The 23172-nt window shown below is 41.6% G+C and overlaps 1 protein-coding gene across 2 annotated transcripts in view; it reads left to right on the top strand.

The window, feature by feature from the left end:
* LOC109892015 (glutamate receptor ionotropic, NMDA 2C) overlaps positions 1 to 23172 on the top strand; it is a 111085-nt gene that overhangs the window by 3860 nt on the left and 84053 nt on the right. The window lies entirely within an intron of this gene.

Below are 23172 nucleotides of genomic sequence, written 5' to 3'. Positions count from 1 at the left end.
CGATGCTGGGCTTAATCCAGCCTTCCTCCACTACATCACACAGTCGCACTCAACCACTATTACACACACAGCACTGCACACAGAAAGGGTTCGCCAATGTTTACACTTATCTTTCTCTGTAGCTGTGTAGTTTAGTCTCATAGAGCACAAACATGAGGATAATCACAGCATTCTCCACTGGGTGTTTGTCCTGCTTTAATGGTGCGTGCATGTGCACCTAATCTGTGCATATGAAACAGTATAGCTTCCGTCCCTCTCCTCGCCCCTACCTTGGCTCAAACCAGGGACCCTCTGCACACATAGACAACAGCCACCCTCGAAGCATCATCACCCATCGCTCCACAAAAGTAACTACTTCAAAGTCTCAGAGCGAGTGATGTCATAGATTGAAACGCTATTAGTGCGCACCCCGCTAACTAGCTAGCCATTACACATCAGTTACACATACATGCTGAAGGTGAGTCTGTAGGGAGAAAGAAAAAGTTGGTTCCAGTCTAAAACAACTGTCCTCATTGGTCAGTTGTGAAATGTGCACTCTGGTCTGAGCCAAACTAGGAGACCACGCACCAAGTCCCATTAGCTGGCTGTTTGTTCCCTCCCATCCCAGTGTGTCTCCAATGACATCCAGAGCTCTTGTCTCAGGGTTAGCTGCTGCTTCGTCAGCTGTCCAGCCTGCCCCACGACACTCAGAGCTGATCAACTTAATGAAATGGTAGAGCTATCAGTCCTCACCCCATCCTCACCCAGTCTCCCCCTGTCCCTCCACACAGCAACACTTCCCTCAACTCTGAGTGGAGAAAGGGCATGGAGAAGGGGGATAGGAGGGAGGTGGAGACAGAAGGTTGGTAAAATGACAAGGGGCCTTTACACCTGAACAAACAAACAAGACACACATGCATGAGATGCAAATTGATCAAGCCACAGGGACAAGCCAGACAAGCACACACTGAGCAGTAAACAATTTACTGCAGGGGGAAGGTGGCCTCATACCAGAGCAATCGAGCCAACGTCAAAGAAGTAGTAAATTCCACCCAGAACCAACGACGCTGCGTCGTCACGTAATCCTTTTCCAGTGATATATGGCCCTCATAAAGTAGGGAATAATTAGGGCACCATGTTGAGAAACACATGAACTGTAACAGTTATATGTGTTTGCTGCCTGGTGTGTATGTTACAGTATGCCACTGCAGCACTCACGTAGCAGGGGGTAGAGGTCTCCGGTGATATTTTAAAGGGGAATTTAGAGGCTGGCTTCAGTCAGTGTCGTTCTCCTCCAGAAGTTTATTGCCGCTGTACTGCTTCACGGGCAACAGAGACTCCGGTCGGTCCCCATTTGTATTCAGGGTGCAGTGCTGTGTGCACCTTGTCTAACTTCCTGTCGCTGTTGAAAAGGAAAACTGACACAATGTTGCCTGGCTGGGGGAGCAGAGCGGTGTCTTTCTCTCTCTCTCTCTCTCTCTCTCTCTCTATCTCTCTCTCTCTCTCTCTCTCTCCTCTCTCTCTCTCTCTCTCTCTCTCTCTCTCTCTCTCTGACACCCACCTTAGATCGTATGAGTGTGCATCTGTGAGAATGTGTGTGTGCATGTGTGATTTGTAATGGGAAAAAAATGTAGTAGCCTAATTGCCATCTATTCACGCTTGTTGTGTCGTACATAATATTTCACAATTACAACTACAACCTTAAATCCCATTCCTGAGAATTGATGTGCTGTTTATTGCAATTAGATATCGATGCCATGGCTGTCCACGTCAAAATATAAAGAACATCTCTAATTCCATTTGAACAGCTTGGAGTGGGCATGATTCATTTATATGAATCAGGTTTGGGGTTCTGTGATGCAGCCTTGGCAAAGTGAAACCACAAAGTTGGAGTTTGGGCAAAAGAAGTCCCTCAGGGCTCATTCAAAGAACTTAATAAGGGTACATTCAGTTTAGCAGTACCTTCAGTTTGTTTGGCACCAACACTGTCACTTCAATCAATACTTTAGCTCCACTGAAAACGTATAAAAGTCAGATGCTTTACAACTATAGCTTTCATGGGTTTCTGTAGAACAGCATTTGAAACCATGCGTATGAGAAGAATCTGATAGCTTTGACATGGATTTGGCCCAGTTTTGGCATGTCAGAGAGAGAGGCGGAACTTAGTGTTGTCGCTGGTCTCAGCACATGGCAACACAATGTTTAAATCAGCAAACACTCGATGGGATGGTTACCGTATAGTATACTGTATCCCAGAGGTAGATTATAAAACAAAGTGGTATGTTCATACGTGGGTTAGTGAGGGGTCTGTCAGGGCGGATGGGTGGGCAGCAGCCAGCAAGTCAGCTGTCAGAGCAGGATGGTGACATCTGGACCGGGAGGGGATTCTCCCTTCTCCATCGTCAGCCATGGACCTCGGCTTAACCAGGGTTTTATCCTGATCTCTGCTCCACATACCATACGGACACACATGAGGGCCACAGACAGCACGGCCAAAGGCCAGGACTACAACCCAAAGCTTACACCACCATGACCATGTCGACCCAACCGTTTCTTACTTGACACTGTGATTTACAGTGCCTTCAGAAAGCATTCACACCCCCTTGACCATTTCCACATTTTGCTGTGTTACAAAGTGGGATTAAAATAGATTTAATTGGAATTTTACTGACTAAGATCTTCACAAAATACTCTGTTATGTCAAAGTGGAAGAACATTTTAAAGTTTTTTTTTATGAATGGAAAATTAAACACTAACATATCTTGATTAGAAAATTATTCAACCTCCTGAGTCAATACAGGTTAGAATCACCTTTGGCAGCGATTATTTCCCATTATTTCCCATTATTCTTAAAGGAATTCTTCAAGCTCTGTCAAGTTGGTTTTTGATCATTGCTAGACAGCCATTTTCAGGTCTTGCCATAGAATTTCAAGACAATTTAATTCAAAACTGTAACTAGGCCACTCAGGAAAATTCAATGCCGTCTTGGTAAGCAACTCCAGTGTATATTTGGCCTTGTGTTTTAGGTAATGCTGAAAGGTGAATTTGTCTCCCAGTGTCTTTTGGAAAGCAGACTGAACCAAGTTCTTCTCTAGAATTTTGCCAGTGCTTAGCTCTATTCCGTTTATTTATCCTAAAAAACTCTCTAGTCCTTTCCAATGACAAGCATACACCTAACATTATGCAGCCACCACCATGCTTGAACATATGAAGAGTGGTACTCAGTGATGTGTTGTGTTGGATTTGCCCTAAAGATAACGCTTCCTGTTCAGGACAAAAAGTTCATTTCTTTGCCACATTTTTTGCAGTATTACTTTAGAACCTTATTGCAAACAGGATGCATGGAACCTTGAGGAACACCAAAATTTACAGTTGATTTGTCAGAGGACAAACCATCCACAGAGACAAACTGATATCATAAGATCTAAACCAGGCCAGAACCAGGCCAGAACTTGTCCGTGTAGACCAATTTGGGTTTCCAATCTCTCCAAAAGAATGTGGTGATCGATGGTATCAAAAGCAGCACTAAGGTCTAGGAGAATGAGGACAGATGCAGAGCCTCAGACTGACGCCATTAAAAGGTAATTTACCACCTTCGCAAGTGCAGTCTCAGTGCTATGATGGGGTCTAAAACCAGACTGAAGCGTTTCGTATACATTGTTTGTCTTCAGGAAGGCAGTGAGTTGCTGCGCAATAGCTTTTTCTAAAATGTTTGAGAGGAATGGGAGATTCGATATAGGCCGATAGTTTTTTATATTTTCTGGGTCAAGGTTTGGCTTTTTCAAGAGAGGCTTTATTACTGCCACTTTTAGTGAGTTTGGTACACATCCGGTGGATCGATAGCGGTTTATTATGTTCAACATAGGAGGGCCAAGCACAGGAAGCAGCTCTTTCAGTAATTTAGTTGGAATAAGGTCCAGTATGCAGCTTGAAGGTTTAGAGGCCATGATTATTTTCATCATTGTGTCAAGAGATATGGTACTAAAACACTTGAGTGTCTCCCTTAATCCTAGGCCCTGGCAGAGGTGTGCAGACTCAGGACAACTGAGGTTTGGAGGAATACGCAGATTTAAAGAGGAGTCCGTAATATGCTTTCTAATGATCATGATCTTTTCCTCAAAGAAGTTTATGAATTTATCACTGCTGAAGTGAAAGCCATCCTCTCTTGGGGAATGCTGCTTTTTAGTTAGCTTTGCCACAGTATCAAAAATAGATTTTGGATTGTTCTTGTTTTCCTCAATTAAGTTGGAAAAATAGGATGATCGAGCAGCAGTGAGGGCTCTTCGATACTGCACCGTACTGTCTTTCCAAGCTAGTCGGAAGACTTCCAGTTTGGTGTGGTGCCATTTCCTTTCCAATTTTCTGGAAGCTTTTTTCAGAGCTCAGGTATTTTCTGTATACCAGGGAGCTAGTTTCTTATGACAAATGTTTTTTTGTTTTTAGGTGTGTGACTGCATCTAGGGTATTGCGCAAGGTTAAATTGAGTTCCTCAGTTAAGTGGTTAACTGATTTTTTGTCCTCTGACGTTCTTGGGTAGGCGGAGGGAGTCTGGAAGGGCATCAAGGAATCTTTGGGTTTATAGCATGGCTTTTGATGATCCTTCGTTGGGGTCTGAGCAGATTATTTGTTGCAATTGCAAACTTAATAAAATGGTGGTCCGACAGTCCAGGATTATGAGGAAAAACAATAAGATCCACAACATTTATTCCACGGGACAAAACTAGGTCCAGAGTATGACTGTGGCAGTGAGTAGGTTTGGAGAAATGTTGGACAAAACCCAATAAGTCAATGATGGTTCCGAAAGCCTTTTGGAGTGGGTCTGTTGACTTTTCCATGTGAATATTAAAGTCACCAAAAATGAGAATATTATCTGCCATGACTACAAGGTCCGATAGGAATTCAGGGAACTCAGTAAGGAACGCTGTATATGGCCCAGGAGGCCTGTAAACAAGAACCCTGGCTAACAATTTGAATCAGCAATACAAAATTGGGTTTAATTATTTATTTACTAAATACCTAACCAATCAAACAGAACTACAGATACAAAGAATTAATTATACCTGGATAATTCTTTACGTCATAAAGGAAAACGTCCCTGGGAACAGATTTGACAGCTTGTTACACAAAGGAAAAGGGTCTGGGTTGAGTGAAAGAGCGGGAAGACAGGAACAAAGGCGAAGCTGTGCTATCGTAAATACAGTATCTTATGCATTCTAAATTAAGAAAAGGAAAATACAATCAAATTTACTCTGAGCTGTGCTTCAGTAGGTTGGTGATAGATGGAAGACCTTGTTGCCAAACCGAGTCCTCTGTCTTTTGAAGAATGTCTCTGGTGGTCACTTGGATAAGTTGTAGTAACGTCGTTGTGTGGTAGATGGGATACTCTGTCTGTTCCTTTCTAACCTGCGTTTGCAGCTGCGGTCGCTAACTCAACGGCTAGGAGGTATCACTTCTGTTGTGAATAAGAGTTAAAAGTTCATACCATTCGCTACCAAAGCTCATGCTGATGTTGGCTTCGTTCTGTAGTTTTATCTGAACCATTCTGACATAGGATCGTCATCCTACCTCATTGGAACAGGAAGTTCTGTTGTCGTTAAGGGCTTATATAGGAAGGGAGAGGAGGGTGTGTTTGAAAAGTTTTATAGCCCTTGTCCCTGATTGAGCAGCCCTATCTTATGAAAATCCAAATCTCAAATTTTAGAAGCTAAAATCACATTTCATCCCATCACAAATAATTTCATATTCAATCTGATAACTCTGATGTGTAGACTTTCCACTGTAGAGTTTGTCATCTTATCATTGATGAGAATGTCTCAGATGACAACCGAACTGACATCATATCCATTAAGTACCGCTGCATATATTCAATTGTTCGGATTACCAGAATATAGTTCATTTCCCCTCACATACTGATGTTCCCAGAATCTCTATGTTAACCAAGTTTTTTTTTAATGTAACCTCAGTAGGTTAGAGAAGGGAAACGGGGGGGGGGGAAGAGGTATTTATGACTGTCATAAACCTATCCCCCAGGCCAACGTCATGACACTTCCTAATGGGTCTGGCAATGATGTCAAATTGGTTCTATATGACCTGTCTGTTTGTGAGGGCAACAAATGTGTTGTGTGCACTTTCAATATAGTATGAGACCTTAACCCATTACTCCTGTGCTGCAGCTGCATGAAGATGACATGAAAATGTAGTAGTCCTGCATTATTACCCATCTGCTAAGTTATTAACAACCTGCCTGTCATTGTACCACTGACACACAGAGACAGGACATCTGTTAAGTTATTAACAACCTGCCTGTCATTGTACCACTGACACACAGAGACAGGACATAACCTGCTGGCCTTTGCCCTACTAACACCACAGAGACAGGACACACTGTAAATGTCCAAATCCATTCTACCATACACACCCTCAAATCCAAAAGCATAATCTTCAATCAGAAATCAGCAGGTTGTGGGCGACCCAATGCTCCCCACTTCTTTTGTTGTGTTTTCACTTTGAATGAAAACAAGGGGGTTGAGCCCTGAGTCATCTTGGGCTGGCCTTCTAGGCTAGGAGTGTCTTTGTGTTAATCCTGTTAACTCGAATGACCCTGCTGCCCCAGAGCTGGAGAGAAAGTGAAAGTCACTTGCAACCTAACATTACAGCCGCCAGAAACAAACCAGGTGAAGCAGGTGAAGCCAACAAGCATCATTCTCGGTTCTTGGATCTGAATCAACTCGACCCCAAAAGAGACAAAGAGGCGAGAAAAAGAAGGCTCATGACCAATCCATAAACTCCAGAAAAATGTGAATACATTTTGAAAGGTGGAATAGTGACTCCCAGATGGCCACCGTTGTCATGGTGGGTAATGTTAGGTAAGAGTTGGGTTACATGTTTAGCCTGCTAACTATGTTAGCTGCTAACCTTAGAGTGTTCAATGTTCAAGCTAGCTAACAAGGCTACTTAGCAAGCTAACTAACATCTTCTGTATCTAGACCGTTTTGTACTCAAAGGAATCTAACGATGGCATCATGTAGCTACACTGCATAAATCCTACAAGATGCCCAATGCCTTTATTTCAGCTAGATATGCAGATTGTTTCGCATGTAGATGATAATGCTAGTTAGCTAGGTGGTGAACAGGATTTTTGGCCCAGGACCCCCCCAAAAAATGCATCTAGCTATATATTTGGTACGGTAACATCACACAAACATGTATTTCTCAGGGAGATATGGGTGGGGACGGTCTGATTTAGAGGGTGCTGTATGCATTTTCTGTTATGCTTTGTGATTCAATAATAATTTTGTTGGTAATCAACCAAAATAGTTAGCTATATTTGCCTGTTCCGCATATTGCCTGTCTAGATACAGCTTTGATTCTTCCTTAGTGTTAACTACCCACCAGAACGACTGAATGGAAAACTAGTGTGGTCAGTCAAGTAAACAATGGCACATCTGCATGACATATTGGTGTACTATTGGCCATCATGTCACAGAATGGTACATTAGCATGACACATGTTTACATGGTTACAGCACCACATCAAGGACACTTTTGTGACACTGACTTATTTGAGAATTGAACCTCTGTGGCAGGGCCGTATGGATGCATTGCCGTCATACTTGCTCTGATAACCTCCTAGTAGGGTGTGAAAGGTGGGAACCGGGAGTAGCACATAACAGTTTGTGGCCTGGAGGTGTGGGACCTAACAACATGGTCGTCATTCAAAACTGCTGTGTGGCAAGTACTTGCCTCCCGTGATCCGCTGCGGCAACATATAGGCTTTTTGCCTGGGAGCTGGGAGATAGCTGTATATGTCCTACCTTGCATGTGTGTTTTATTGTTTAAAGTGTTCAGTTGTCATTGTAATTGTCCCATTTCTTTGTATGAAAACTTCTTTTTTTTTTATGATGAATTATGGGGATTTTAACATAACAGAGATGTATTTATGTGGTCAGTCTTTTATCATGCAACAAACAGTCCAAGTCATCCATGATTCTGTTACTACGGCAGTGTAGATGCTGATGGGAGAAAAAAATCATATCACTGACATGTATTGGGCTTCCGAGTGGCGCAGCAGTCTAAGGCACTGCATCACTGCCTCACTACAGACACCCTGGTTTGAATCCAGGCTGTATCACAACCGGCCGTGATTTGGAGTCCCATAGGGTGGCGCACAATTGGCCCAGTATTGTCCGGGTTGGGTGGTATAGGCCGTCATTGTAAATACTAATTTGTTCTTAACTGACTTAAAATAAAGTATTGGAATCACTTACTGTATTAGTTCAAGTGTCAATGGCCTTTCCAAACCAAGTTTTCATAGTATTAATTCTAACCCAATGTAATTGTATATTAATTTCTCAAGATTCAGCAGGAAAAATACTCTAACAAGCATAATGTCTGCCATTCTGTATGAACAGAAGTTCCCCACCAAGCCATTTGCACTGATGTTCCTGGAGAAACTCTTATTAGTAGTGAGACAGGAGGGACGAGTCAGTCTTTGGAGGTTGTTGGCACTGTGTGGGAAATCATCAAATGAATTGTTACTTCAATAGTATACAGTAAAATGCAATGTCATATTCCCGTACACCCCACTGTATCCTGTATATATGCCAAATAAACTCTGATTTAGATTTCATAACAATTTTTAAATGGAATTTGAGTTAATTATAGTGAGCACGTATGCACCGTTTATGAATTTAACCATTAATGAATTGATGCTTGGTAACATATTGGCCATGGTCTAACCTGAGAGAGAGGAGGTAGGTAATACTGGCCATGGTCTAACCTGAGAGAGAGGAGGTAGGTAATACTGGCCATGGTCTAACCTGAGAGAGAGGAGGTTGGTAATACTGGCTATGGTCTAACCTGAGAGAGAGAAGGTAGGTAATACTGGCCATGGTCTAACCTGAGAGAGAGGAGGTAGGTAATACTGGCCATGGTCTAACCTGAGAGAGAGGAGGTAGGTAATACTGGCCATGGTCTAACCTGAGAGAGAGGAGGTAGGTAATACTGGCCATGGTCTAACCTGAGAGAGAGGAGGTAGGTAATACTGGCCATGGTCTAACCTGAGAGAGAGGAGGTAGGTAATACTGGCCATGGTCTAACCTGAGAGAGAGAGGAGGTAGGTAATACTGGCCATGGTCTAACCTGAGAGAGAGGAGGTAGGTAATACTGGCCATGGTCTAACCTGAGAGAGAGAGGAGGTAGGTAATACTGGCCATGGTCTAACCTGAGAGAGAGGAGGAAGGTAATACTGGCCATGGTCTAACCTGAGAGAGAGGAGGTAGGTAATACTGGCCATGGTCTCACCAGAGAGAGAGAGGAGGTAGGTAATACTGGCCATGGTCTAACCTGAGAGAGAGGAGGTAGGTAATACTGGCCATGGTCTAACCTGAGAGAGAGGAGGTAGGTAATACTGGCCATGGTCTAACCTGAGAGAGAGGAGGTAGGTAATACTGGCCATGGTCTAACCTGAGAGAGAGGAGGTAGGTAATACTGGCCATGGTCTAACCTGAGAGAGAGGAGGTAGGTAATACTGGCCATGGTCTAACCTGAGAGAGAGGAGGTAGGTAATACTGGCAATGGTCTAACCTGAGAGAGAGGATGTAGGTAATACTGGCAATGGTCTCACCAGAGAGAGAGGATGTAGGTAATACTGGCAATGGTCTCACCAGAGAGAGAGAGGAGGCAGGTAATACACTGGCCATAGTCTCACCTGGGAGAGAGAACCTAGGTAATATATTCTCAATGATCTCACCTGAGAAATAGGAAGTAGGTAATAATATACTGGCCATGGTCTCACCTGAGAGAGAGGATGTAGGTAATAATATACTGATCATGGTCTTACCTGAGAGAGAGAATGTAGGTAATAATATACTGGCCATAGTCTCACCTGAGAGAGAGAATGTAGGTAATAATATACTGACCATAGTATCACCTGAGAGAGAGAATGTAGGTAATAATGCACTGGCCATAGTATCACCTGAGAAAGAGGATGTAGGTAATAATATACTGGCCATAGTCTGACCTTAGACAGAGGATGTAGGTAATAATAGACTAGCCATAGTCTCACCTGAGAGAGAGAATGTAGGTAGTAATATACTGGCCATGGTCTCACCTGAGAGAGAGGATGAAGGTAATAATATACTGGCCATAGTCACACCTGAGAGAGAGGATGTAGGTAATAATATACTGGCCATGGTCTCACCTGAGAGAGAGGATGTAGGTAATAATATACTGGCCAGGGTCTCACCTGAGAGAGAGGATGAAGGTAATAATATACTGGCCATAGTCACACCTGAGAGAGAGGATGTAGGTAATAATATACTGGCCATAGTCTCACCTCAGAGAGAGGATGTAGGTAATAATATACTGGCCATGGTCTCACCTGAGAGAGAGGATGTAGGTAATAATATACTGGCCATAGTCTCACCTGAGAAAGGATGTAGGTAATAATATACGGGCCATGGTCTCACCTGAGAGAGAGGATGAAGGTAATAATATACTGGCCATTATCTCACCTGAGAAAGAGGATGTAGGTAATAATATACTGGCCATTATCTCACCTGAGAAAGAGGATGTAGGTAATAATATACTGGCCATGGTCTCACCTGAGAAAGAGGATGTAGGTAATAATATACTGGCCATGGTCTCACCTGAGAAAGAGGATGTAGGTAATAATATACTGGCCATGGTCTCACCTGAGAAAGAGGATGTAGGTAATAATATACTGGTGTCACGCCTTGGTCTTAGTAGTTTGTGTTTTCTTTAATTATTTGTTCAGGCCAGGGTGTGACATGGGGTTATTGTATTGTCTTATTGTTTTTTTTGTAGGCATTGCGATTGTGGTTGATTAGGGGTGTGTCTAGTATAGGCTTGGCTGCCTGAGGCGGTTCTCAATCAGAGTCAGGTGATTCTCGTTGTCTCGGATTGGGAACCGTATTTAGGTAGCCTGAGTTTCACTTTGTATTTCGTGGGTGATTGTTCCTGTCTCTGTGTAGTGTTCACCAGATAGGCTGTATATAGTTTCACGTTCTGTTTGTTGTTTTGTATTATATAGTTATTTTCATTAAAGATCATGATTAACCACCACGCTGCATTTCGGTCCGACTCTCTTTCGACAAACGAAGAACGCCGTTACAACTGGCCATAGTATCACCTGAGAGAGAGGATGTAAGTAATAATATACTGGCCATAGTATCACCTGAGAGAGAGAATGTAGGTAATAATATACTGGCCATAGTATCACCTGAGAAAGAGGATGTAGGTAATAATATACTGGCCATAGTATCATCTCAGAGAGAGGATGTAGGTAATAATATACTGGCCATGGTCTCACCTGAGAGAGAGGATGTAGGTAAGATGTAGGTAAAAATATACTGGCCATGGTCTCACCTGAGAGAGAGGATGAAGGTAATAATGTACTGGCCATGGTCTCACCTGAGAGAGAGGATGTAGGTAATAATATACTGGCCATAGTCACACCTGAGAGAGAGGATGTAGGTAATAATATACTGGCCATAGTCTCACCTGAGAAAGAGGATGTAGGTAATAATAAACTGGCCATGGTCTCATCTGAGAGAGAGGATGTAGGTAATCATTTTTGGCAATAGTATCACCTGAGAAAGACGATGTAGGTAATAATATACTGGCCATAGTCACACCTGAGAGAGAGGATGTAAGTAATAATATACTGGCCATAGTATCACCTGAGAAAGAGAATGTAGGTAATAATATACTGGCCATAGTATCACCTGAGAAAGAGGATGTAGGTAATAATATACTGGCCATAGTATCACCTGAGAGCGAGGATGTAGGTAATAATATACTGGCCATAGTATCACCTGAGAAAGAGGATGTAGGTAATAATATACTGGCCATAGTATCACCTGAGAGCGAGGATGTAGGTAATAATATACTGGCCATGGTCTCACCTGAGAGAGAGGATGTAGGTAAGATGTAGGTAAAAATATACTGGCCATGGTCTCACCTGAGAGAGAGGATGAAGGTAATAATGTACTGGCCATGGTCTCACCTGAGAGAGAGGATGTAGGTAATAATATACTGGCCATGGTCTCACCTGAGAGAGAAGATGTAGGTAAGATGTAGGTAATAATATACTGGCCATAGTATCACCTGAGAGAGAGGATGTAAGTAATAATATACTGGCCATAGTATCACCTGAGAGAGAGAATGTAGGTAATAATATACTGGCCATAGTCTCACCTGAGAAAGAGGATGTAGGTAATAATAAACTGGCCATGGTCTTACCTGAGAGAGAGGATGTAGGTAATAATTTTTGGCAATAGTATCACCTGAGAAAGACGATGTAGGTAATAATATACTGGCCATAGTCACACCTGAGAGAGAGGATGTAAGTAATAATATACTGGCCATAGTATCACCTGAGAGAGAGAATGTAGGTAATAATATACTGGCCATAGTATCACCTGAGAAAGAGGATGTAGGTAATAATATACTGGCCATAGTATAACCTGAGAAAGAGGATGTAGGTAATAATATACTGGCCATAGTATCATCTCAGAGAGAGGATGTAGGTAATAATATACTGGCCATGGTCTCACCTGAGAGAGAGGATGTAGGTAAGATGTAGGTAAAACTATACTGGCCATGGTCTCACCTGAGAGAGAGGATGAAGGTAATAATGTACTGGCCATGGTCTCACCTGAGAGAGAGGATGTAGGTAATAATATACTGGCCATAGTCACACCTGAGAGAGAGGATGTAGGTAATAATATACTGGCCATAGTCTCACCTGAGAAAGAGGATGTAGGTAATAATAAACTGGCCATGGTCTCACCTGAGAGAGGATGTAGGTAATACTATACTGACCATAGTCCCACCTGAGAAAAGGATGTAGGTAATAATATACTGACCATAGTCTCACCTGAGAGAGAGGATGTAGGTAATAATATACTGGCCATGGTCTCATCTGAGAGAGAGGATGTAGGTAATAATATACTGGCCATGGTCTCACCTGAGAAAGAGGATGTAGGTAATAATATACTGGCCATAGTATCACCTGAGAAAGAGGATGTAGGTAATAATATACTGGCCATAGTCTCACCTGAGAGAGGGGATTTAGGTAATAATATACTGACCATAGTATCACCTGAGAGAGAATGTAGGGAAGATGTAGGTAATAATATACTGGCCATAGTATCACCTGAGAGAGAGGATGTAGGTAATAATATACTGGCCATGGTCTCACCTGAGAGAGGGGATTTAGGTAACAATATACTGACCATAGTATCACCTGAGAGAGAGAATGTAGGGAAGATGTAGGTAATAATATACTGGCCATAGTCACACCTGAGAGAGAGAATGTAGGTAATAATATACTGGCCATAGTCTCACCTGAGAGAGAGGATGTAGGTAATAATATACTGGCCATTGTCTCACCTGAGAGAGGGGATTTAGGTAATAATATACTGACCATAGTATCACCTGATAGAGAGAATGTGGGTAAGATGTAGGTAATAATATACTGGCCATAGTATCACCTGAGAGAGAGAATGTAGGTAATAATATACTGGCCGTAGTATAACCTGAGAGAGAGGATGTAGATAATAATATACTGGTCATGGTCTCACCTGAGAGAGAAGATGTAGGTAAGATGTAGGTAATAATATACTGGCCATGGTCTCACCTGAGAGAGAGGATGTAGGTAATAATATACTGGCCATAGTCTCACCTGATAGAGAGGATGTAGGTAATAATATACTGGCAATGGTCTCACCTGAGAGAGGGGATTTAGGTAATAATATACTCACCATAGTATCACCTGAGAGAGAGAATGTAGGGAAGATGTAGGTAATAATATACTGGCCATAGTCTCACCTGAGAGAGAGGATGTAGATAATAATATACTGGCCATGGTCTCACCTGAGAGAGAGGATGTAGGTAAGATGTAGGTAATAATATACTGACCATAGTCTCACCTGAGAGAGAGGATGTAGGTAATAATATACTGGCCATGGTCTCACCTGAGAGAGAGGATGTAGGTAATAATATACTGGCCATGGTCTCACCTGAGAAAGAGGATGTAGGTAATAATATACTGGCCATAGTCTCACCTGAGAGAGGGGATTTAGGTAATAATATACTGACCATAGTATCACCTGAGAGAGAGAATGTAGGGAAGATGTAGGTAATAATATACTGGCCATAGTATCACCTGAGAGAGAGGATGTAGGTAATAATACACTGGCCATGGTCTCACCTGAGAGAGGGGATTTAGGTAATAATATACTGACCATAGTATCACCTGAGAGAGAGAATGTAGGGAAGATGTAGGTAATAATATACTGGCCATAGTCACACCTGAGAGAGAGAATGTAGGTAATAATATACTGGCCATTGTCTAACCTGAGAGAGAGGATGTAGGTAATAATATACTGGCCATAGTCTCACCTGATAGAGAGGATGTAGGTAATAATATACTGGCAATGGACTCACCTGAGAGAGGGGATTTAGGTAATAATATACTGGCCATGGTCTCACATGAGAGAGAGGATGTAGGTAAGATGTAGGTAATAATATACTGACCATAGTCTCACCTGAGAGAGAGGATGTAGGTAATAATATACTGGCCATGGTCTCACCTGAGAGAGAGAATGTAGGGAAGATGTAGGTAATAATATACTGGCCATAGTCTCACCTGAGAGAGAGGATGTAGATAATAATATACTGGCCATGGTCTCACCTGAGAGAGAGGATGTAGGTAAGATGTAGGTAATAATATACTGACCATAGTCTCACCTGAGAGAGAGGATGTAGGTAATAATATACTGGCCATGGTCTCACCTGAGAGAGAGGATGTAGGTAATAATATACTGGCCATGGTCTCACCTGAGAAAGAGGATGTAGGTAATAATATACTGGCCATAGTCTCACCTGAGAGAGGGGATTTAGGTAATAATATACTGACCATAGTATCACCTGAGAGAGAGAATGTAGGGAAGATGTAGGTAATAATATACTGGCCATAGTATCACCTGAGAGAGAGGATGTAGGTAATAATACACTGGCCATGGTCTCACCTGAGAGAGGGGATTTAGGTAATAATATACTGACCATAGTATCACCTGAGAGAGAGAATGTAGGGAAGATGTAGGTAATAATATACTGGCCATAGTCACACCTGAGAGAGAGAATGTAGGTAATAATATACTGGCCATTGTCTAACCTGAGAGAGAGGATGTAGGTAATAATATACTGGCCATAGTCTCACCTGATAGAGAGGATGTAGGTAATAATATACTGGCAATGGACTCACCTGAGAGAGGGGATATAGGTAATAATATACTGGCCATGGTCTCACATGAGAGAGAGGATGTAGGTAAGATGTAGGTAATAATATACTGACCATAGTCTCACCTGAGAGAGAGGATGTAGGTAATAATATACTGGCCATGGTCTCACCTGAGAGAGAGGATGTAGGTAATACTATACTGACCATAGTCCCACCTGAGAAAAGGATGTAGGTAATAATATACTGACCATAGTCTCACCTGAGAGAGAGGATGTAGGTAATAATATACTGGCCATGGTCTCACCTGAGAGAGAGGATGTAGGTAATAATATACTGGCCATGGTCTCACCTGAGAAAGAGGATGTAGGTAATAATATACTGGCCATAGTATCACCTGAGAAAGAGGATGTAGGTAATAATATACTGGCCATAGTATCATCTGAGAAAGAGGATGTAGGTAATAATATACTGGCCATAGTCTCACCTGAGAGAGAGAATGTAGGGAAGATGTAGGTAATAATATACTGGCCATAGTATCACCTGAGAGAGAGAGGATGTAGGTAATAATATACTGGCCATGGTCTCACCTGAGAGAGGGGATTTAGGTAATAATATACTGACCATAGTATCACCTGAGAGAGAGAATGTAGGGAAGATGTAGGTAATAATATACTGGCCATAGTCACACCTGAGAGAGAGAATGTAGGTAATAATATACTGGCCATAGTCTCACCTGAGAGAGAGGATGTAGGTAATAATATACTGGCCATTGTCTCACCTGAGAGAGGGGATTTAGGTAATAATATACTGACCATAGTATCACCTGAGAGAGAGAATGTAGGGAAGATGTAGGTAATAATATACTGGCCATAGTCTCACCTGAGAGAGAGGATGTAGATAATAATATACTGGCCATGGTCTCACCTGAGAGAGAGGATGTAGGTAAGATGTAGGTAATAATATACTGACCATAGTCTCACCTGAGAGAGAGGATGTAGGTAATAATATACTGGCCATAGTCTCTCCTGAGAAAGGATTTAGGTAATAATATACTGGCCATAGTCTCTCCTGAGAAAGGATTTAGGTAATAATATACTGGCCATAGTCTCTCCTGAGAAAGGATTTAGGTAATAATATACTGGCCATAGTCTCCCCATGAGAGAGAATGTAGGTAATAATATACTAGCCATAGTCTCTCCTGAGAAAGGATTTAGGTAATAATATACTGACCAAAGTCTCCCCATGAGAGAGAGAATGTAGGTAATAATATACTGGCCATAGTCTCTCCTGAGAAAGGATTTAGGTAATAATATACTGGCCATAGTCTCACCTGAGAAAGGATTTAGGTAATAATATACTGGCCATAGTCTCACCTGTGAGAGAGGATGTAGGTAATAATAAACTGGCCATAGTCTCTCCTGAGAGAGAGGATGTAGGTAATAATATACTGGCCATAGTCACACCTGAGAGAGAGGATGTAGGTAATAATATACTGGCCATGGTCACACCTGAGAGAGAGAATGTAGGTAATAATATACTGGCCATAGTATCACCTGAGAAAGAGGATGTAGGTAATAATATACTGGCCATAGTCACACCTGAGAGAGAGGATGTAGGTAATAATATACTGGCCATGGTCTCACCTGAGAGAGAGAATGTAGGTAATAATATACTGGCCATAGTCAAACCTGAGAGAGAGGATGTAGGTAGTAATATACTGGTCATAGTATCACCTGAAGGAGAGGATGTAGGTAAGATGTAGGTACTAATATACTGGCCATAGTATCACCTGAGAGAGGATGTGGGTAAGATGTAGGTAATAATATACTGGCCATAGTATCACCTGATAGAGAGAATGTGGGTAAGATGTAGGTAATAATATACTGGCCATAGTATCACCTGAGAGAGAGAATGTAGGTAATAATATACTGGCCGTAGTATCACCTGAGAGAGAGGATGTAGGTAATAATATACTGGCAATGGACTCACCTGAGAGAGGGGATTTAGGTAATAATATACTGGCCATGGTCTCACATGAGAGAGAGGATGTAGGTAAGATGTAGGTAATAATATACTGACCATAGTCTCACCTGAGAGAGAGGATGTAGGTAATAATATACTGGCCATGGTCTCACCTGAGAGAGAGGATGTAGGTAATACTATACTGACCATAGTCCCACCTGAGAAAAGGATGTAGGTAATAATATACTGACCATAGTCTCACCTGAGAGAGAGGATGTAGGTAATAATATACTGGCCATGGTCTCACCTGAGAGAGAGGATGTAGGTAATAATATACTGGCCATGGTCTCACCTGAGAAAGAGGATGTAGGTAATAATATACTGGCCATAGTATCACCTGAGAAAGAGGATGTAGGTAATAATATACTGGCCATAGTATCATCTGAGAAAGAGGATGTAGGTAATAATATACTGGCCATAGTCTCACCTGAGAGAGAGAATGTAGGGAAGATGTAGGTAATAATATACTGGCCATAGTATCACCTGAGAGAGAGAGGATGTAGGTAATAATATACTGGCCATGGTCTCACCTGAGAGAGGGGATTTAGGTAATAATATACTGACCATAGTATCACCTGAGAGAGAGAATGTAGGGAAGATGTAGGTAATAATATACTGGCCATAGTCACACCTGAGAGAGAGAATGTAGGTAATAATATACTGGCCATAGTCTCACCTGAGAGAGAGGATGTAGGTAATAATATACTGGCCATTGTCTCACCTGAGAGAGGGGATTTAGGTAATAATATACTGACCATAGTATCACCTGAGAGAGAGAATGTAGGGAAGATGTAGGTAATAATATACTGGCCATAGTCTCACCTGAGAGAGAGGATGTAGATAATAATATACTGGCCATGGTCTCACCTGAGAGAGAGGATGTAGGTAAGATGTAGGTAATAATATACTGACCATAGTCTCACCTGAGAGAGAGGATGTAGGTAATAATATACTGGCCATAGTCTCTCCTGAGAAAGGATTTAGGTAATAATATACTGGCCATAGTCTCTCCTGAGAAAGGATTTAGGTAATAATATACTGGCCATAGTCTCTCCTGAGAAAGGATTTAGGTAATAATATACTGGCCATAGTCTCCCCATGAGAGAGAATGTAGGTAATAATATACTAGCCATAGTCTCTCCTGAGAAAGGATTTAGGTAATAATATACTGACCAAAGTCTCCCCATGAGAGAGAGAATGTAGGTAATAATATACTGGCCATAGTCTCTCCTGAGAAAGGATTTAGGTAATAATATACTGGCCATAGTCTCACCTGTGAGAGAGGATGTAGGTAATAATAAACTGGCCATAGTCTCTCCTGAGAGAGAGGATGTAGGTAATAATATACTGGCCATAGTCACACCTGAGAGAGAGGATGTAGGTAATAATATACTGGCCATGGTCACACCTGAGAGAGAGAATGTAGGTAATAATATACTGGCCATAGTATCACCTGAGAAAGAGGATGTAGGTAATAATATACTGGCCATAGTCACACCTGAGAGAGAGGATGTAGGTAATAATATACTGGCCATGGTCTCACCTGAGAGAGAGAATGTAGGTAATAATATACTGGCCATAGTCAAACCTGAGAGAGAGGATGTAGGTAGTAATATACTGGTCATAGTATCACCTGAAGGAGAGGATGTAGGTAAGATGTAGGTACTAATATACTGGCCATAGTATCACCTGAGAGAGGATGTGGGTAAGATGTAGGTAATAATATACTGGCCATAGTATCACCTGATAGAGAGAATGTGGGTAAGATGTAGGTAATAATATACTGGCCATAGTATCACCTGAGAGAGAGAATGTAGGTAATAATATACTGGCCGTAGTATCACCTGAGAGAGAGGATGTAGGTAATAATATACTGGCAATGGACTCACCTGAGAGAGGGGATTTAGGTAATAATATACTGGCCATGGTCTCACATGAGAGAGAGGATGTAGGTAAGATGTAGGTAATAATATACTGACCATAGTCTCACCTGAGAGAGAGGATGTAGGTAATAATATACTGGCCATGGTCTCACCTGAGAGAGAGGATGTAGGTAATACTATACTGACCATAGTCCCACCTGAGAAAAGGATGTAGGTAATAATATACTGACCATAGTCTCACCTGAGAGAGAGGATGTAGGTAATAATATACTGGCCATGGTCTCACCTGAGAGAGAGGATGTAGGTAATAATATACTGGCCATGGTCTCACCTGAGAAAGAGGATGTAGGTAATAATATACTGGCCATAGTATCACCTGAGAAAGAGGATGTAGGTAATAATATACTGGCCATAGTATCATCTGAGAAAGAGGATGTAGGTAATAATATACTGGCCATAGTCTCACCTGAGAGAGAGAATGTAGGGAAGATGTAGGTAATAATATACTGGCCATAGTATCACCTGAGAGAGAGAGGATGTAGGTAATAATATACTGGCCATGGTCTCACCTGAGAGAGGGGATTTAGGTAATAATATACTGACCATAGTATCACCTGAGAGAGAGAATGTAGTGAAGATGTAGGTAATAATATACTGGCCATAGTCACACCTGAGAGAGAGAATGTAGGTAATAATATACTGGCCATAGTCTCACCTGAGAGAGAGGATGTAGGTAATAATATACTGGCCATTGTCTCACCTGAGAGAGGGGATTTAGGTAATAATATACTGACCATAGTATCACCTGAGAGAGAGAATGTAGGGAAGATGTAGGTAATAATATACTGGCCATAGTCTCACCTGAGAGAGAGGATGTAGATAATAATATACTGGCCATGGTCTCACCTGAGAGAGAGGATGTAGGTAAGATGTAGGTAATAATATACTGACCATAGTCTCACCTGAGAGAGAGGATGTAGGTAATAATATACTGGCCATAGTCTCTCCTGAGAAAGGATTTAGGTAATAATATACTGGCCATAGTCTCTCCTGAGAAAGGATTTAGGTAATAATATACTGGCCATAGTCTCTCCTGAGAAAAGATTTAGGTAATAATATACTGGCCATAGTCTCCCCATGAGAGAGAATGTAGGTAATAATATACTAGCCATAGTCTCTCCTGAGAAAGGATTTAGGTAATAATATACTGACCAAAGTCTCCCCATGAGAGAGAGAATGTAGGTAATAATATACTGGCCATAGTCTCTCCTGAGAAAGGATTTAGGTAATAATATACTGGCCATAGTGTCACCTGAGAGAGAGGATGTAGGTAATCATATACTGGCCATAGTCTCACCTGAGAGAGAGGATGTAGGTAATAATATACTGGCCATAGTCTCACCTGAGAAAGGATTTAGGTAATAATATACTGGCCATAGTCTCACCTGTGAGAGAGGATGTAGGTAATAATAAACTGGCCATAGTCTCTCCTGAGAGAGAGGATGTAGGTAATAATATACTGGCCATAGTCACACCTGAGAGAGAGGATGTAGGTAATAATATACTGGCCATGGTCACACCTGAGAGAGAGAATGTAGGTAATAATATACTGGCCATAGTATCACCTGAGAAAGAGGATGTAGGTAATAATATACTGGCCATAGTCACACCTGAGAGAGAGGATGTAGGTAATAATATACTGGCCATGGTCTCACCTGAGAGAGAGAATGTAGGTAATAATATACTGGCCATAGTCAAACCTGAGAGAGAGGATGTAGGTAGTAATATACTGGTCATAGTATCACCTGAAGGAGAGGATGTAGGTAAGATGTAGGTACTAATATACTGGCCATAGTATCACCTGAGAGAGGATGTGGGTAAGATGTAGGTAATAATATACTGGCCATAGTATCACCTGATAGAGAGAATGTGGGTAAGATGTAGGTAATAATATACTGGCCATAGTATCACCTGAGAGAGAGAATGTAGGTAATAATATACTGGCCGTAGTATCACCTGAGAGAGAGGATGTAGATAATAATATACTGGTCATGGTCTCACCTGAGAGAGAAGATGTAGGTAAGATGTAGGTAATAATATACTGGCCATGGTCTCACCTGAGAGAGAGGATGAAAGTAATAATATAATGGCCATAGTCTCAACTGAGAGAGAGGATGTAGGTAATAATATACTGGCCATAGTCTCACCTGATAGAGATGATGTAGGTAATAATATACTGGCCATGGTCTCACCTGAGAGAGGGGATTTAGGTAATAATATACTCACCATAGTATCACCTGAGAGAGAGAATGTAGGGAAGATGTAGGTAATAATATACTGGCCATAGTCTCACCTGAGAGAGAGGATGTAGGTAATAATATACTGGCCATAGTCACACCTGAGAGAGAGGATGTAGGTAATAATATACTGGCCATAGTCTCACCTGAGAAAGGATTTAGGTAATAATATACTGGCCATAGTCTCACCTGTGAGAGAGGATGTAGGTAAAAAATATACTGGCCATAGTCTCACCTGAGAAAGAGGATGTAGGTAATAATATACTGGCCATAGTAACACCTGAGAGAGAGGATGTAGGTAAGATGTAGGTAATAATATACTGGCCATGGTCTCACCTGAGAGAGAGGATGTAAGTAATAATATACTGGCCATAGTCAAACCTGAGAGAGAGGATGTCGGTAGTAATATACTGGTCATAGTATCACCTGAAGGAGAAGATGTAGGTAAGATGTAGGTACTAATATACTGGCCATAGTCACACCTGAGAGAGACAATGTAGCTAATAATATACTGCCCATAGTATCACCTGAGAGTGAGAGAATGTAGGTAATAATATACTAGCCATAGTCTCACCTGAGAAAGAGGATGTAGGTAATAATATACTGGCCATAGTCTCTCCTGAGAAAGGATTTAGGTAATAATATACTGGCCATAGTCTCTCCTGAGAAAGGATTTAGGTAATAATATACTGGCCATAGTCTCTCCTGAGAAAGGATTTAGGTAATAATATACTGGCCATAGTCTCCCCATGAGAGAGAATGTAGGTAATAATATACTAGCCATAGTCTCTCCTGAGAAAGGATTTAGGTAATAATATACTGACCAAAGTCTCCCCATGAGAGAGAGAATGTAGGTAATAATATACTGGCCATAGTCTCTCCTGAGAAAGGATTTAGGTAATAATATACTGGCCATAGTGTCACCTGAGAGAGAGGATGTAGGTAATAATATACTGGCCATAGTCTCACCTGAGAGAGAGGATGTAGGTAATAATATACTGGCCATAGTCTCACCTGAGAAAGGATTTAGGTAATAATATACTGGCCATAGTCTCACCTGTGAGAGAGGATGTAGGTAATAATATACTGGCCATAGTCTCACCTGAGAAAGAGGATGTAGGTAATAATATACTGGCCATAGTCACACCTGAGAGAGAGGATGTAGGTAATAATATACTGGCCATGGTCACACCTGAGAGAGAGAATGTTGGTAATAATATACTGGCCATAGTATCACCTGAGAAAGAGGATGTAGGTAATAATATACTGGCCATAGTCACACCTGAGAGAGAGGATGTAGGTAATAATATACTGGCCATAGTATCACCTGAGAAAGAGGATGTAGGTAATAATATACTGGCCATGGTCTCACCTGAGAGAGAGAATGTAGGTAATAATATACTGGCCATAGTCAAACCTGAGAGAGAGGATGTAGGTAGTAATATACTGGTCATAGTATCACCTGAAGGAGAGGATGTAGTTAAGATGTAGGTACTAATATACTGGCCATAGTCACACCTGAGAGAGACAATGTAGCTAATAATATACTGCCCATAGTATCACCTGAGAGAGAGAATGTAGGTAATAATATACTGGCCATATTCACACCTGAGAGAGAGGATGTAGGTAGTAATATACTGGTCATAGTATCACCTGAAGGAGAGGATGTAGGTAAGATGTAGGTACTAATATACTGGCCATAGTAACACCTGAGAGAGACAATG

This window comes from Oncorhynchus kisutch, linkage group LG6, assembly GCF_002021735.2.
Source record: "Oncorhynchus kisutch isolate 150728-3 linkage group LG6, Okis_V2, whole genome shotgun sequence".
In the NCBI taxonomy this organism is placed as follows: domain Eukaryota; kingdom Metazoa; phylum Chordata; class Actinopteri; order Salmoniformes; family Salmonidae; genus Oncorhynchus; species Oncorhynchus kisutch.
The sequence above is the reverse complement of the archived record's forward strand: the minus strand, read 5'-3'. Positions and strand labels throughout refer to the sequence as shown.